At 47.8% G+C, this 17,562-nt stretch overlaps 1 pseudogene across 1 annotated transcript in view; it reads left to right on the top strand.

Moving 5' to 3' along the window:
* LOC140903603 (uncharacterized) overlaps positions 1-11,206 on the top strand; it is a 93,935-nt pseudogene extending 82,729 nt beyond the window's left edge. Inside the window, exons 10-13 of the transcript XR_013635066.1 lie at positions 8,613-9,388; positions 9,500-9,585; positions 10,381-10,509; positions 10,830-11,206. The product of XR_013635066.1 is annotated as an uncharacterized LOC140903603 (transcript). The remainder of the gene's footprint in view (positions 1-8,612; positions 9,389-9,499; positions 9,586-10,380; positions 10,510-10,829) is intronic.
* The last annotated feature ends 6,356 nt before the right edge of the window (positions 11,207-17,562 follow it).

The following is a 17,562-nucleotide window of genomic DNA, read 5'->3' as shown; positions in this document are numbered from 1 at the left end:
AAGATTTCAAGCACCGGTAGAGCTTTGTGTACTGATGGCTCATGCTTGGCTTTTGCAGCTGCTCTTGCAGAGGAATTGTCCAGGAGCCCAGCCAGAGGAGAAGGTGCAAAGGTGTAGCTGAGCAGCTTGGGCATCCTTCTAAGGAGACATGAACAGTCCTCCCCTTTCTGCCTCCCACATAACTGGCTGTATGTAAACAGTCAGTGATTGGAATTCCTCCTCTGTAGTTGTTTTTGTCACAGGCAGTGTGCTTGCTTATTGAATATGGGGCTCTTTGGTATTTAAGGCTGGGGAAGGTATCACACTTACAGTTGCCATCTTTCACGGGGTAATAAGCACCCCGACTTTCACAATAAACCAAAAATCAAGCTAATCCCATTTCAAAACAAGGAATCTGTAAGAACCCGAACACCCTGTGACTAGATCCCCCCGGTGTGCAGTCTGGGAGTGTGGTGGGCCCACTGTGCACCCCTGATTCTCTCCCCCACTTTGCCTCTCCTTGCCCTGTGCCCTTGCTTGCCAGGAGCCAATTTAAAAAAAAGAAGTAACAAACTGCAAGGTAAACAAGCAACAAGCCAGCATCCAAAAACTCGCCAAGAAGCAACTCTCAAGCCAATTAAGTGAAAAACAAGTCCAATTTCTGCATTTTCCCCACAGGTTTGGTATTTTTTACCAGAGTCTGCTGTGCAGAGTGACTATTTCGGGTGTCATTGCTGGGGTGCTTCTACTTGTAGTCCTGAAGGTGTAATGGGAGGGGGGTTGAGGGCAGAGCCCTGGGGTGTGTTAGATGCAAGAAGAAGAGCTTACGGCACATTGCCATCTGAGATGCTAACTTCTTTGTTTTTCTCCCTTGTGCTGGGTTTGGTACCAAGGGGAAAGAAGTCAAATGACAGAGTTTACTCCACTCGTATGATGGAAAGCAAGCGAGAGCAGGGAGACTGTGAGCCTTGTTGAAATGAGACAGGAGCCATACATTTGGGAGGGGAGCAGCCACCACTGTCAGTGAGATAAGTGATATATTTTATGCGAGATAGTCTTTTAAGGTATCATTGGAAAGGTTATAATTTACTGCATGTGATTATCCAATTTGGATGCATGTATCATTTCTGTATCTAAAGTTGGAAATATTGACTATGTAACAATTACAACCGGGTGTATACTTGGGAAACACCCACCAGACAACACGCCATCAGCCTTGATGGGCCATTAGGAAGAAACAATAAGACTGTGAAGACACTAATCTCTCTCCTTCCTGAGACGCATCCTGGGATGTAGCTGTGACGCTACTAGGTCAGGTGGTCCTGTCACCTGGTACTAAATGCTATGTTGGACTTCTAGTAATTTTCCATTAAAAGGAGGGGGAGGTCAAGACTGGGAAACAAAAGATTCCCGCCTTATGTAAATCTTACTTAAGGCTGGGGAGTAATGCAAACAGGTCTCTTCTCCGTTGCCTTCCTGTCGAAGCAGAAAGACTGCTAAAAGTACCTGAAGGGACAAAGGAACCGAGCAGGGGGAAAGTCCAGGGCTGAGTCTGGACGAAGACAGCAGTCTGCTCTGTAAAGAGAAATAACTGGAAATATCAGCTACAGAAACCCTGCAACTTGCCTAAAAACAACGTTTAGGGTGAGAGATCACTTCCTGAGTCCAGTCTCTTTAAGATCTTAGGCTTAGTATTGCATGTTTGTTTTATTTGCTTAGTAATCTGCCTTCTGTTTGCTATCCCTTACAATCACTTAAAATCTTCTTCCCTTATAGTTAATAATAAACAAAAACAAGTTCATTAAACCCAGTTTGTGCAACTTCTAACGGGGGTGGGGCAAAAGTTGTGCATATCTTCCTCCACATTGAGGGAGGGGGTGAATTTATGAGCTTATGTTGTATAGATTTCTCTACGGCCCAAGACAATATTATTTTGGGTGTACTTTCCAAAGGGGAACTGCACTTGAGAGCTGGGAGATATCATAGCTGAGTCTTCTCATAGAGAGCTGTTGACAGACTCTGTGCGATTCTACAGCTGGTGCGTCCCTACGTGTGTGTGTGTGTGTGCTGCCAGAGGCTGGAGAGCCTAAGTCAGCAAAACAAGGAGAGGGAGGCCAGGCTAGTGCAGCAGCAGGCTCAGAGAAATCCCAGTACATCAGGTGGCATCCCAGAATGGGGGTCAAACCCGTCACAGGGTGGGCCCCTGAGAAAAGACCTCTGCTTCTAACTGGGGCACGATAAGTGCGGGGGGAATCCTTTGTGCCCTCCAAGGAGTTGTCAGGTGCTACGGAATCTTCCTGAAGTCTGGTAACTTCGTGGAGAGCAACTTGACTGTAACAAGAGATGCTTAGTCCTCAGGTATCTTCCTTCTGTACACTGGGTGAGCTTCCCTGGTCATGCCAGTCTAGTCCTCCTCTCTGAAGCAGGCCACATTCAGTCGAGGATGTGAGCAGGGGTCTGAGAGTAGCCCTCGGCCTGTGTCTCCACTCACCAGGTTGCACCACCCAGGGCATGTGGAGGGTCCAGGGCTATGCACAGCACTCTGGACTGACTTGCTCCTGGGTTCTAACCCCTGCGCTTGCTGCTACTCAAGGGTTCTCCCTGTAAGTTACCCCAACTGGCCAGTGAATGTCATTGTAACGCAATGGGAAAAAGGCTTTGTGAATTACTCTGACAGGTCACCGTTGCTCTGAGGGAAATGCTTTGTGCGTGACTCAGAGTGGCCACCCATTATCACTGTCCCTTCATAAGGAAAATGGTTTGTGCATTACCCCAACTGGCCACATGGTGTGTCTGTTCCTCCATGAGGGAAATACTTTGTGTTTCCAAATGGCCACTCGGGGTAATGCACACAGCATTTCCCTCGTGGAGGAACAGTGACACCGGGTGTCCAGTATCAGGGGGTAGCCGTGTTAGTCTGTATCCACAAAAACAATAAGGAGTCCAGTGGTACCTTAAAGACGAACAGATTTATCTGGGCATAAGCTTTTGTGGGTAAAAAACGACTTCTTCAGAAGCATGGAGTGAAAATTACAGATGCAGGCAATATATTGTGACACATGAAGAGAAGGGAGTTACCTCACAAGTGGAGAACCAGTGTTGACAGGGCCAATTCGATCAGGGTGGATATAGTCCACTCCCAATAACTGATGAGGAGGTGTCAATTCCAGGAGAGGCAAAGCTGCTTTTGTAGTGAGCCAGCCAGTCCCTACTCAAGCCCAAATTAATGGTGTTAAATTTGCAAATGAATTTTAGTTCTGCTGTTTCTCTTTGAAGTCTGTTTCTGAAGTTTTTTTGTTCGAGTAATGTACAGTTGCTCCATGAAGGAAATGCTCTGTGCGTTACCCCGAGTGTCCACACGGTGTCAGTCTTCTCAATGTGGGAAATGCTTTGAGCATCCCCCAAGTGGCCACCCAGTGTCACTCTTGCTCCATTAGGGAAATGCTGTGTGCATTCTCCCAAGAGGCCGCCCATTGGTGGGATAACTCACGTGACTGGAGTACTGTCATGGATGGATATAAAGTGTTCAGGAAGGACAGTCAGGGCAGAAAAGGTCGGGGAGTTGCATTGTATGTAAGAGAGCAGTATGACTGCTCAGAGCTCCAGTATGAAACTGTAGAAAAACGTGAGAGTCTCTGGATTAAGTTTAGAAGCGTGAGCAACGAGGGTGGTGTCGTGGTGGGAGTCTGCTATAGACCATTGGACCAGGGGGATGAGGTGGATGAGGCTTTCTTCCGGCCACTAATGGAAGTTACTAGATCGGAGGCCCTGGTTCTCATCGGAGACTTCAATCACCCTGATGTCTGCTGGGAGAGCAATACAGCGGTGCACAGACAATCCAGGAAGCGTAGGGGACAATTTCCTGATGCAAGTGCTGGAACAACCAACTAGGGGCAGAGCTCTTCTTGACCTGCTGCTCACAAACCGGGAAGAATTAGTAGGGGAAGCAAAAGTGGATGGGAACCTGGGAGGCAGTGACCATGAGATGATCGAGTTCAGGATCCTGACACAAGGAAGAAAGGAGAGCGGCAGAATGTGGACCCTAGACTTCAGAAAAGCAGACTTTGACAACCTCAGGGAACTCATGGGCAGGATCCCCTGGGAGAATAACATGAGGGGGAAAGGAGTCCAGGAGAGCTGGCTGTATTTTAAAGAATCCTTATTGAGGTTACAGGAACAAACCATCCCGATGTGTAGAAAGAATAGTCAATATGGCAGGCGACCAGCTTGGCTTGACAGTGAAATCCTTGCTGATCTTAAACACAAAAAAGAAGCTTACAAGAAGTGGAAGATTGGACAAATGACCAGGGAAGAGTATAAAAATATTGCTCGGGCATGCAGGAGTGAAATCAGGAAGGCCAAATCACACCTGGAGTTGCAGCTAGCAGGAGATATTAAGAGTAATAAGAAGGGTTTCTCCAGGTATGTTAGCAACAAGAAGAAAGTCAAGGAAAGTGTGGGCCCCTTACTGAATGAGGGAGGCAACCTGTGACAGAGGATGTGGAAAAAGCTAATGTACTCAATGCTTTTTTTGCCTCTGTCTTCATGAACAAGGTCAGCTCCCAGACTGCTGCACTGGCCAGCAGTCTGGGGAGGAGGTGACCAGCCCTCTGTAGAGAAAGAACCGGTTCGGGACAATTAGAAAAGCTGGACGAGCACAAGTCCGTGGGGACGGATGCGCTGCATCCGAGAGCACCAAAGGAGATGGCGGATGTGATTGCAGAGCCATTGGCCGTTATCTTTGAAAACTCACGGCAATCGGGGGAGGTCCTGTTACGGATTGTAACTAATAGGTCACGCACAGGAACTGCTGCGAATTATACCCGATAGGTCACGCACAGGTCGAGTCTAGGCTGAGGCACACGAACAAAGTCCACAACTGCAGAGATCCCAAAGATACTAAGTTTATTACGCTCGAGCGTGGTGCCCCCCTGCTAGTCAGGAGGGGACCCCGAATGCAGGTTATACAGAGATTATATACCTTTTAGCAAAGCACATTGCCCTCGTGCATCAGAAACCTTAGCCAATAGACAAACCCTTCCCTTATCTACTACCTATCCCTGCTAGGTACATTGCCCATTGTAGACCATTACTTCAACTACACAACATGGTCCTAAAGCAATGCACCAGTAGCTTTTCTTATTGGGATGGGAGGCTCACATCAAGGCCAGGAGGCAGGGAGTTAGGAACAGACAAAGAACAGAAACCGGGAATCGAGACAGGCTGGAAAAAAGAGGGAGGGTTTTCACAGGAATGCAATATCTAAGGAGCACTCCTCCTAGTGCATGATGTGCTTGCTTTTAGACACTGATGGGCCCCAAACCAAAATGGAGTCACATATGCTAACTTTTCCTTAACAGGTCCCGGATGATTGGAAAAAGGTTAATGTAGCGCCCATCTTTAAAAAAGGGAAGAAGGAGCATCTGGGGAACTACAGGCCGGTCAGCCTCACCTCAGTCCCTGGAAAAATCATGGAGCAGGTCCTCAAGGAATCAATTCTGAAGCACTTAGAGGAGAGGAAAGCGATCCGGAACTGTCAGCATGGATTCACCAAGGGCAAGTCATGCCTGGCTAATCTAATTGCCTTCTATGACTAGATAACCGGCTCTGTGGATGAGGGGAAAGCGGCAGATGTGTTGTTCCTTGACTTTAGCAAAGCTTTTGATATGGTCCCCCCCAGTATTCTTCTTGCCAGCAAGTCAAAGACGTATGGGCTGGATGAATGGACTATAAGGTGGATAGAAAGCTGGCTAGATCGTCGGGCTCAAAGTCTCCATGTCTAGTTGGCAGCCGGTATCGAGTGGAGTGCCCCAAGGGTCAGTCCTGGGGCTGGTTTTGTTCAATATCTTCGTTAATGATCTGGAGGATTGCGTGGATTTCACCCTCAGCAAGTTTGCAGATGACACTAAACTGGGAGGAGAGGTAGATACGCTGGAGGGTAGGGATACAGAGGGCCCTAGACAAATTAGAGGATTGGGCCAAAAGAAATCTGATGAGGTTCAACAAGGACAAGTGCAGAGTTGTGCACTTAGGACGGAAGAATCCCACGCACCGCTACAGACTAGGGACCGAACGGCTAGGCAGCAGTTCTGCAGAAAAGGACCTAGGGGTTACAGTGGACGAAAAGCTGGATATGAGTCAACGGTGTGCCCTTGTTGCCAAGAAGACCAATGGCATTTTCGAATGTATAAGCAGGGGCATTGCCAGCAGATCGACGGACGTGATCGTTCCTCTCTATTCGACAGCGGTGAGGCCTCATCTGGAGTACCGAGTCCAGTTTTGGGCCCCACACTTCAAGAAGGATGTGGAAAAATTGGAGAGAGTCCAGCGGAGGGCAACAAAAATTATTAAGGGACTGGAACACATGACTTCTGAGGAGAGGCTGAGGGAACTGGGATTGTTTAGTTTACGGAAGAGAAGAGTGAGGGGGGGATTTGATAGCTGTTTTCAACTGCCTGAAAGGGGGTTCCAAAGAGCATGGATCTAGACTGTTTTCAGTGGTAGCAGATGACAGAACGAGGAGTAATGGTCTCAAGTTGCAGTGGGGGAGGTTTAGGTTGGATATTAGGAAAAACTTTTTCACTCGGAGGGTGGTGAAACACTGGAATGCGTTACCTAGGGAGGTGGTAGAATCTCCTTCCTTGGAAGTTTTTAAGGTCAGGCTTGACAAAGCCCTGGCTGGGATGATTCAATTGGGGATCGGTCCTGCTTTGAGCAGGGGGTTGGACTAGATGACTTCCCGAGGTCTCTTCCAACCCTGATATTCTATGATTGTCACTGTTGTTGCATAAGGGAAATGCTTTGTGCATTTGTGCAACTGGTCACCCAGTTTCCACGGTATGCATCCGATGAAGTGAGCTGTAGCTCACAAAAGCTTATGCTCAAATAAATTGGTTAGTCTCTAAGGTGCCACAAATACTCCTTTTCTTTTTGCGAATACAGACTAACATGGCTGTTACTCTGAAAACTGGTCACCCAGTGTCACTGTTGCTTCATGAGGGAAATGGGTTGTGCATTAACCCAAGTGGCCCCTCGTTGCCTCTCTTCCTTGGTGAGGGAAATGGTTTGTGCATTACCTGGATTGGCCACCTGGTTTCACTCTTGCTCCATGTGGGAAATATTTTAGTGACGCCAGGTGGCCACTCTAGGTAATGCACACAGCATTTCCCTCATGGAGCAACAATGACAGTGGGTGGTCACTCAGGGTAATCCACAGTTGTTCCACGAAGGAAATGCTTTGTGCATTACCTGGATTAGCCACCCTGTGTCACTGTTGCTCCATGAGATAAATGCTGTGTGCATTAACCCGAGTGGCCATCCGGTGTCACTGTTTCTCCTTGAGGGAAATGTTTTGTGGATTACTCCGTGGTCACCCAGCGTCACTGTTGCTCTATGGGGAAAATCCTCTGTGCATAACCCCGCCCTTCCACATAGTGTTACTGTTGTTCCAGGGAAGCTGCAGGCTGAGTTGCCTGTAAGGGTATGTCTATGCTGGCATTGAAGGACAAAACTTTTTTCTTTCAGAAGTGTTAACCCCCTCCCCCATCCCTTGACCCCGAAAGTAAAAGTTTTGCCACTACAAGTACCAGTGTGAACCACGCATTGTTGGCAGGAGCGCTCTCCTGCTCGCAATACAAATGCCGATCGTTGGGAGTGGGAGTTTTTTGTTGGCAGGAGAGACGACAAACAGTGGCTACACTTCACGGCTTTTAGCAGCAGGGCTGAAGCCTAAGGGTATATCTACACTACCCGCCGGATCAGCGGGTAGTGATGGATGTATCGGGGGTCAATTTTAGTCGAGACGTGATAAATCCATCGTGAGAGGCGCAAGCGGAGTCGACGGGGGAGCGGTGGCAGTCGACCCAGTGCTGTGAAGACGCCGAGGTAAGTTGACCTAAGATACGTCGACTTCAGCTACGCTATTCTCGTAGCTGAAGTTGCATATCTTAGGTCAATTCCCCCCACCCCGCCCCGACCCAGTGTAGACCAGGGCTTAGATAAATGCATGGTAGAGCCTGAGTACAGGCGGCTGCTTCCCTTTAAGTGAGACTTGATTTCTCATAAAAGTTTTCTTCCTTGTTCTGGGTGTGTGAATTTCCCTATTTTGTGAGTAGGTGTGGGTTTACGACCAGGGGAAGAGACAACAGTCTTCTCTGCACAGTGACTCTCTTGAATACAGGTGCAAAGGGCTGCTTAACATATAAACGTAAGAATGGCAATTTGGGGTCAGACCAAAGGTCCATCTAGCCCACTATCCTGTCTTCTGACTGGCTAATGCCAGGTGCTTCAGAGGGAATGAATAGAACAGGTAATCGAGAAGTGATCCATCCTGTGTTGCCCATTCCCAGCTTCTGGCAAACAGAGGATAAGGACACCATCCGTGCCCATCCTGACTAATAGCCATTGATGGACCTATTCTCCATGAATTTACCTAGTTCTTTTTTGAACCCTATTATAGTCTTGGTTTTCACAGTATTCTCTGGCCAGCAATTCCACAGGTTGAGTGTGTGTTGTGTGCTTTTTAATTGTATCTATGAAGGTCTAATGGGAGAGGGAGAAGAACCACTGACACAACATTGCAGATTCTGATGATAACTTTTGTTTTTCCCTCTTGCGTTGTGCTTCGTGTCAAGGGTAAGAGCCCACCCCTGTTGTGAGATGGAAAGCGTACAAGAGCCATGAGACACTGAGCATTGTTGATGCCAGGCTACGGTGATGCCATCTAGCTGGAAGCAGAGCAGCCATCGCTGTCAGTGAGATAAGTGTCTGGTTTGGTGAGGAGTCTGGTCACGGTGCACCTAGCTCCAGGCAGGGACGTGCCATTAGCTAGGTCTGTGTTTGTAAGAAAAGGTTCCTGACTAGCTGTGGCTACGAGGGAGACAAGGCCCCCATTATCAGGGGCTGCTCATCTGTCTGGCCAGGAGAGGTGTGTCCACTGCAGCAAAAGGTTGGATCCAGGAGGATGACTGTAGCTGGTGAGTTTCTTGCCTTCCTCCCCTGTTTCTCTCTCTCTCTTCTCTACTCTAGTGTATTGGCTGACACACTTTGTCTGTCTGTGCTTGTTTCTCTTTCTTTGGTCTCCCTTCATAGCACATGGGCAGGCGTGCATCCCCATTTGCTAGGTCTCGGGAGCCTTGAAGAAGTAGGAGGGGACAAAAATCACGCGGGGGAGCGCGCGTGAGAATGGAGCATCACTGTCAGTGTTGACTGAGTCTCTGTTCATCAAGTGGGGCCGATGTAGATGGGATGGGAGAGGGAGGCAGGGATGAGGGCAAGGTTTTGCGCACCAATTGAGTTTTGTGGAGTGATGGCTCCTGCTTGGCTTCATTGTGGTGCTTGCAGAGGAATCGTCGAGCAGCAGCTACAGGAGAAGCTGGCAGAGGTTGACCTGACCAGCCTGGACATTCTTGTAAGCGAAGATTAACAGTCCTCCGCTTTCTGCCTTCCGCATAACTGACTGTGAGTAAGCGGTCAGTGCTTTGAATTCCTCATTCTGTACTCACTCTAGTTTTCTTCACAGGCTGTGAGCTTCCTCATTGGGCATGGGGCTCTATGGGATTAAGGCTGAGGAAGAAGCAAGTCTCCTCTGCAGAGTCACTATTTCAGGTGCTGTTGCTACAGGTGTTTTCTATTTGTAGTTATAAAGGCATAGTGCAACGGGGGTTGAGGGCAGAACCCTGGTGTGTGGGAGATGCGAGAAGAGCAGTGTTGCTGACTGAGATGCTAATTTTACTGTCTCCCCCCCACCCTCCCTTGTGTTGGGTTTAGTACCAAGGGAAAAGTGGCGGGTCAGAGTCCACTCCCCTCATGTGAGGGAAAGCGAAGGCAAGCTGTGAGGGCTCTACTCACAGTCCACCTGGCTCCAGGCTGGGACTTTTTGTTAGCTGGTGCTTAATGTGTAGGAAAAAGTTGGTGACAAGCTCTGGTTAAGAGGGAGACAAGGCTCTTATTTTCAGGGGCTGCTTTTTTCTCTGACCAGGAGTGGAGTGTTCTCCCCAGCAGGAGGTCAGTCCAGCCACTGAGATGCTTTTCTTCCTTCCATGTTTCTCTCCCTCTCTCTCTCTCCCTGTCTTCTGTGGCCAACACAGACGTGCATGCTCCCTCTTCTTGCCTCTTCTGGTACTGTCTCCCTTCACAGAAATTGGGCATGGATGCTGTTTGTGTGTCCTCACAGTCTTGGATATAAGAGCCAGCAGGATGGGGGCAGGAAAGCCTGTTAGAGCTGGCAGAAGGGGGGCATAAAAGGCCATTTGACCCATCAAGTGTTTAGTCCGTGTCTTTTACTGCAATGGAGGTGATGTAGTACAGATGGGAGAGGGAGGCAGGTACTGGAAGATCTCATGCACCTATAGCCTTTCTGGCAGCGATGGCTCTTCCATAGGTGGTTTGCTGTTCTTGCAGAGGCATGCTCCAGGCCAGTGCAGCAGCCCCAGACAGAGGAGGAGCATGTGGAGGAAGTGGACCTGCACAATCTAGACATTTCACTTGCCAACGGAGCTGAGGAGGTCTCTTGTGATGTTGGAGGAGCAGGTGTTTGTTTGTGAAATATCTCTCTCCAGTATCTGCATAGTGAGGTGCTTCCTTGAGAACAGAGAGATGCTTCTCATTTCCATGGGATGTGTCCTGGGGAAGGTACAGCTCTGCCCATGGCTGGTAATTGTCTGGGATTGTCCCTTTCCTGGAGGGCTGTAGTTCCTTGGGAGTGATGAGCATTTTAGGCCCTGGGTGGGCTGGAGAGGAATAAAGAACGGGGCTCCAATGAGCAGAAGTTAGTTACACCTGTGTGTCTGTCTGTCTTCCATGCACCAGTGGTAGCCTAGCTTACAAGTGTTCTCTCTTTTTCTTTTCAGTTCCTCATGAGATTGGGTAGATGAGAGAATGGCCAACCTGTGGCAGAGACTTAAGAAGGAGCAGCCACCCTGAGCCCATCCCCAGGGATCGAAGCCAGACAGTGATCTGCAGAGTAAGAGCAAATAGAAATTTGCTTCAGTTAAGTATTGAGGGAGGGCTGCAAAGACTCCGGTCCTGGGGCCGGTTTTGTTCAATATCTTCATAAATGATCTGGAGGATGGTGTGGATTGCACTCTCAGCGAATTTGCGGATGATACTAAACTGGGAGGAGTGGTAGATACGCTGGAGGGGAGGAATAGGATACAGAAAGACCTAGACAAATTGGAGGATTGGGCCAAAAGAAATCTGATGAAGTTCAATAAGGATAAGTGCAGGGTCCTGCACTTAGGACGGAAGAACCCAATGCACAGCTACAGACTAGGGACCGAATGGCTAGGCAGCAGTTCTGCGGAAAAGGACCTAGGGGTGACAGTGGACGAGAAGCTGGATATGAGTCAGCAGTGTGCCCTTGTTGCCAAGAAGGCCAATGGCATTTTGGGATGTATAAGTAGGGGCATAGCGAGCAGATCGAGGGACGTGATCGTCCCCCTCTATTCGACATTGGTGAGGCCTCATCTGGAGTCCTGTGTCCAGTTTTGGGCCCCACACTACAAGAAGGACGTGGATAAATTGGAGAGAGTCCAGCGAAGGGCAACAAAAATGATTAGGGGACTGGAACACATGAGTTATGAGGAGAGGCTGAGGGAGCTGGGATTGTTTAGCCTGCAGAAGAGAAGAATGAGGGGGGATTCGATAGCTGCTTTCAACTACCTGAAATGGGGTTCCAAAGAGGATGGCTCTAGACTGTTCTCAATGGTAGCAGATGACAGAACGAGGAGTAATGGTCTCAAGTTGCAGTGGGGGAGGTTTAGGTTGGATATTAGGAAAAACTTTTTCACTAAGAGGGTGGTGAAACACTGGAATGCGTTACCTAGGGAGGTGGTAGAATCTCCTTCCATAGAGGTTTTTAAGGTCAGGCTTGACAAAGCCCTGGCTGGGATGATTTAACTGGGAATTGGTCCTGCTTTGAGCAGGGGGTTGGACTAGATGACCTTCTGGGGTCCCTTCCAACCCTGATATTCTATAATTCTATGACTCTTGTTGGTGGAGAGAATTTGTTAGTATGGGGTTGGCCCCTGAGGAAAGGCCTCTGAATCTAGCTGGAGTGGGACCCGCACCCGAGCGGCTCTTAAGGTCTGTGAGTTGTCGAAGGGCAGCAGGGAACTGAGGAGCAGCCACAGCCCTGGAACCCCCAACCGGTACAAGGACAAGATGGGGGAACGTTTTGGCAGCCTGCATCATTGCACCACCTAGAGCGGCAGTTGCCACATCCTGCCTGGCTCTGACTTGAAGCTTCTGGCCTCTGACCTGGTGAATAATGTTCTCCGTAAAACATGAAACACTCTGCGTTCCGTCACTGCCTTGGTTCCAGGGATGGGTAGCCATGGTAAATCCCTCATCCCATTATTAGTGTCGCTCTCACAAAACCAGCAACATCTGTTCAATAGCATGCCCTGCTTTCAAATCACGATGGCCACCATATTGTGTTACGACCATTTCTCCCAAACAAAGAAAGGTCCCCGGGCCTTGTCAATTCAGTTCACCTAAAATAGGCGGTGTCTCGTAGCCTCATTCCCATTTTTGAGAGACACACTGAGCCTGTGCTGCCACAGAATCAAGCCCCCGTCCTGTACTCAATATGAGTCACATCTTTGGATCTAGGACAGAGGTGGGCAAACTACGGCCCGTGGGACTGTCCTGCCCAGCCCCTGAGCTCCTGGCCTGGGACGCTCGCCCCCGGCCCCTCTCTCGCAGCCTCGGCTCACTGCTCCGCTGGCGCAACACTCTGGGCCGGGGGTCTGCGAGCTCCTGGGGCAGCGCAGCTGTAGAGCCCGGCCTGACCCGGTCTCTGTGCCGTGCAGCGCGGCTGCCTCTCCTGGTGCAGCCGCGCCGCCAGCCACCGGCGCTCCAGGCAGCATGGTCGGGAGGCACGGAGCCAGGGGGTTGGATAGAGGGCAGGGGAGTTGAGGGTGGTGGTCAAGGGGCAGGGGTAGAGATAGGGGTTGGAGGGATGGGGCAGTTAGGGGCAGGGGTTCAATCCAAATTTCGTGAAATAATTACTTGAAAAATACAAAAGAAACAAAATGCATCCAAACCAAAAAACACAGAAATTGAAACAGATAGTTGTTAAGTTTGTGTTGTGTAGCCACTCAAAGTCCCCTTTTCAAAAAGACAACATCGATTGCAGTTTTTAATGCTCTCAACCGCTTTTTTCTTGGTGTGGAAAAAAATTAGTTCTTTCATTTACTTGTGAATCGTGGCATGCTAAGACTACAATTGGAAAGCCAATTGTGAGAGTGCTTTTGCTTAAAAAAATTGAAGGGTTAACCATTTATAATTATTTTTTCATATGTTAAACGCTTGCTTGTTTTTCTTTTGTTTATATTACAGTGTGTCATTTTTATAACTGGTAAAACTTAGTAACCCTAAAGTGTTCTAAAATGTGATTAAGGTTTCTGCAAAAGCATTAAAAACCCAAACTTTACTTGCTTAACCACATGGCTTTCAACTTAGCTTAAATCAGAGCTGCTATCACACTACTGTTTTGTTAGCTACCTATAATTTGTCACATGACCTACAAGGATAGTTACAGAACCACACTTCTGTGTGTTGGTTTCATAATGATACTTTTCTTTCATGCACTGTTGTTTAAGCATTGGGCTGTTATTATTTTTTCCACTTTTTTCCCTGTTAACTGCTTTTGGGTGTAGGAAATGGCTCGTAACTACAAAAAGAGGTCCCAAAAACATCAGCTGACTGCTGATGGTTAAAAAAAACCAAAACTCAAATTCCACAAGGATAAATTATGATGCCAAATAAGCAAGTTTAGCCATTGGTGCATAACATGTTAATAGTCTGTATGAATGTGCAGCTTTAAATATGCAAGCAGTGAAACAAATGATGATCTTTACCCATTTTCAGTTTACAGCCCAAAGTATCTAATAAAAGATGATGTGCTGCTAAACATCTTGCAACTTAATATCAGTTTTTAGTTTCTTTTTAGCTACACATAAATTATGTCTTCACTTTGATGGCTTAATGACCTCAAATCCACAATGTTTCTTGGAATTTTCTACTATTTAGTCAAATCAAAATTGGAAAGTCAAAGTTTAAAGAAAGTCGCTTTGCATGCCTTAAATTATAATAAGCAAAGGAGTACTTATGGCACCTTAGAGACTAACCAATTTATTTGAGCATGAGCTTTCGTGAGCTACAGCTCACTTCATTGGATGCAAGCTGTAGCTCACGAAAGCTCATGCTCAGATAAATTGGTTAGTCTCTAAGGTGCCACAAGTACTCCTTTTCTTTTTGCGAATACAGACTAACCCGGCTGTTACTCTGAAACCTTAAATTATAATGAAGCCCACTGATTGGAGAACTGTATCACAAATTGTGACTCAAAGCCATAATGATTAGATTATGTTTTCTTTTCTACAAAAAGCAAAATTTGTGTAATACATTTTTATTACATATATTATGTTCTTGCTCATACGGCTCTCCAGATATGGTTGGCACAACTTTAAAGGTTGAATCTGATTTGTGTATCATCTTTGATATCTGTAGAGACCATGCATTTTACAAGGTGAAGGTGGGACAGATTTGTTAGTAATGGTCATGTATACCTCCAATATACCCGATATAAGACAGATACAGCCAGTGGAAATGAGAGCAGGGAACACACATGCTTGGAACCAAACAAATCAAAGCTAGGTTAAGTGGGCAAAGTAAAAATGAATTTCCCTTGCATAAATCACAGTGAGTCAAAAGTATAAGGAGAGAAGAAAAATCACCTATCTCCTCCGCTCTTCACCACTCATAGCAGCAACAGCACCTAAAGAAACACAACTGGTGGACGGGTCCTAGCCTGGAGGCCTCTAGATAGTACAGACTGTGAAGAGCATACGGTAAGAAAAAGCTTAGCTTTGAATCCATTCAACTTGCTAAGTTAGGTATTGCTGTGCGTTTTATCTTATTTTCTTTTTAACCAATTCTTGCTTTCATGCCTCAGTACTTGCAATCATTTAAAACAGAGGATCTCAAACTTTTTGGCCGGGACCCCCTTTTGAAAATATTGCAGGCTGCGACAACCTCCCTCCCCATACCGTGCCACCCTTACTTACGCGCTGCCTTCAGAGCTGGGCAGCCAGAGAGCAGCAGCCGCTGACCTGGCATGGCATGGTACTGCCACCCGTACTTCTGCACTGCTGCTGGCAGCGGTGCTGCCTTCGCAGCTGGGTGCCCAGCCAGCAGACCCCACTCGCCAGCCCCCCAGCTCTAAAGGCAGAGCACAAGGTAGACTGGCAATGCCGCAACCCCCCTTGCCATCAGGACCCCCAGTTGGAGAACTGCTGACTTTTAACTACAGAAAGAAAGATGAACAATAAAACAATTGTGTTTGCTAAGCAGTGCATTTGGGACCTTCCACTTGAGATAACATGGCTTGTGCATATCATTTTCTATTAATAAAACGACAGCCTTTATATGAGCTCACACTGTCCGCTCGTGTCCCGGGCAGTACAAGATGCACATTGCTGGAGGTGGGGGGAGTCTGAGATTGGGAATTTGCTGCTCTTTTTCTGCAGCGTAACATGCGCGTGGCTGGTTGCCGGCATTCACACTGTATAGCTGGGAGTAATTCACAGCCTGGAGGCTGTGTACGAACTGACTGCTAGTGGTGCTTCTCACAGCAAAGCAGTGTAAAAAGCACTCCAGGTTGGAGAACTAAGGGGACGCATCTGTTCAACAGTCTAGATCAGGGCTTCTGCCCCACTGCGCGGGGGGCTGTGGTGGGCTCCAGGCTTCAGCCACCAGATTGGAGGGCTGGGGGCTTCTGTCCCACGGGAGGCCGGTGCTTGGGGCTCCCAGCTTTAGCCCTGCGCAATGCCAGGTCTTCTACCCCATGGGGCATCAGAGCTCACAGACCCGCAATTGGGACTCGCTGGTGTAGATTGTACGCTGTGGAATGTCACACATAGGTAAAATGTTTTTTGCATATTTATTAACTACGTGGCTAACGGCTTAATATGTTGTTAAAAAGTAAGTAAATAACCTTTACAGTTGTCAGTTTTTTAAAAACCATTTGTTTACTAATTTGCTGTAATTTAACTACAGGCCAAAACCGTTGTTCTGGAATGACTGCAACAACGGTGCAGTTATTATTTTAGACAGTTTTATGTTCTAAGCTTTAATAATTTAGAATCATAGAATATCAGGGTTGGAAGGGACCTCAGGAGGTCATCTAGTCCAACCCCCTGCTCAAAGCAGGACCGATCCCCAATTAAAACATCCCAGCCAGGGCTTTGTCAAGCCTGACCTTAAAAACTTCTAAGGAAGGAGATTCCACCACCTCCCTAGGTAACGCATTCCAGTGTTTCACCACCCTCCTAGTGAAAAAGTTTTTCCTAATATCCAACCTAAACCTCCCCCACTGCAACTTGAGACCATTACTCCTCGTTCTGTCATCTGCTACCACTGAGAACAGTCTAGAGCCATCCTCTTTGGAACCCCCTTTCAGGTAGTTGAAAGCAGCTATCAAATCCCCCCGTCATTCATCTCTTCCGTAGACTAAACATCCCCAGTTCCTTCAGCCTCTCCTCATAAGTCATGCGTTCCAGTCCCCAAATCATTTTTGTTGCCCTCTGCTGGACTCTTTCCAATTTTTCCACATCCTTCTCACAGTGCGGGGCCCAAAACTGGACCCAGTACTCCAGATGAGGCCTTACCAATGTGGAATAGAGGGGAACGATCACGTCCCTCGATCTGCTGGCAATGCCCCTACTTATATATCCCAAATGCCATTGGCCTTCTTGGCAACAAGGGCACACCTTTGACTCATATCGAGCTTCTCGTCCACTGTAACCCCTAGGTCCTTTTCTGCAGAACTGCTGCCTAGCCGTTCGGTCCCTAGTCTGTAGCGGTGCATTGGATTCTTCCGTCCTAAGTGCAGGACTTTGCACTTGTCCTTATTGAACTTCGTCAGATTTCTTTTGGCCCAATCCTCCAATTTGTCTAGGGCCCTCTGTATCCTATCCCTACCCTCCAGTGTATCTACCTCTCCTTCCCGTTTAGTGTCATCTGCAAACTTGCTGAGGGTGCAATCCACACCATCCTCCAGATCATTTATGAAGATATTGAACAAAACTGGCCCCAGGACCGGCCCTTTGGGCACTCTGCTCGATACCGACTGCCAACTAGACATGGAGTCAATGATCACTACCCATTGAGCCCGACAATCTAGCCAGCTTTCTATCCGCCTTATCGTCCATTCATCCAGCCCGTACTTCTTTAACTTGCTGGCAAGACTACTGTGGGAGACAGTGTCAAAAGCTTTGCTAAAGTCAAGGAAAAACACGTCCACTGCTTTCCCTTCATCTGCAGAACCAGTTATCTCATCATAGAAGGCAATTAGGTTAGTCAGGCATGACTTGCCCTTGGTGAATCCGTGCTGACTGTTCCTGATCGCTTTCCTCTCCTCTAAGTGCTTCAGAATTGATTCCTTGAGGACCTGCTCCATGATTTTTCCAGGGACTGAGGTGAGGCCGACCGGCCTGTAGTTCCCAGGATCCTCCTTCTTTCCTTTTTTAAAGATGGGCACTACATTAGCCTTTTTCCAGTCGTGCGGGACTTTCCCCG

The sequence above is a fragment of the Lepidochelys kempii genome, chromosome 26, assembly GCF_965140285.1.
Source record: "Lepidochelys kempii isolate rLepKem1 chromosome 26, rLepKem1.hap1, whole genome shotgun sequence".
Lineage (NCBI taxonomy): Eukaryota > Metazoa > Chordata > Testudines > Cheloniidae > Lepidochelys > Lepidochelys kempii.
Note: the sequence above shows the minus strand (reverse complement) of the source record. Positions and strands in the feature narration are given on the sequence as shown.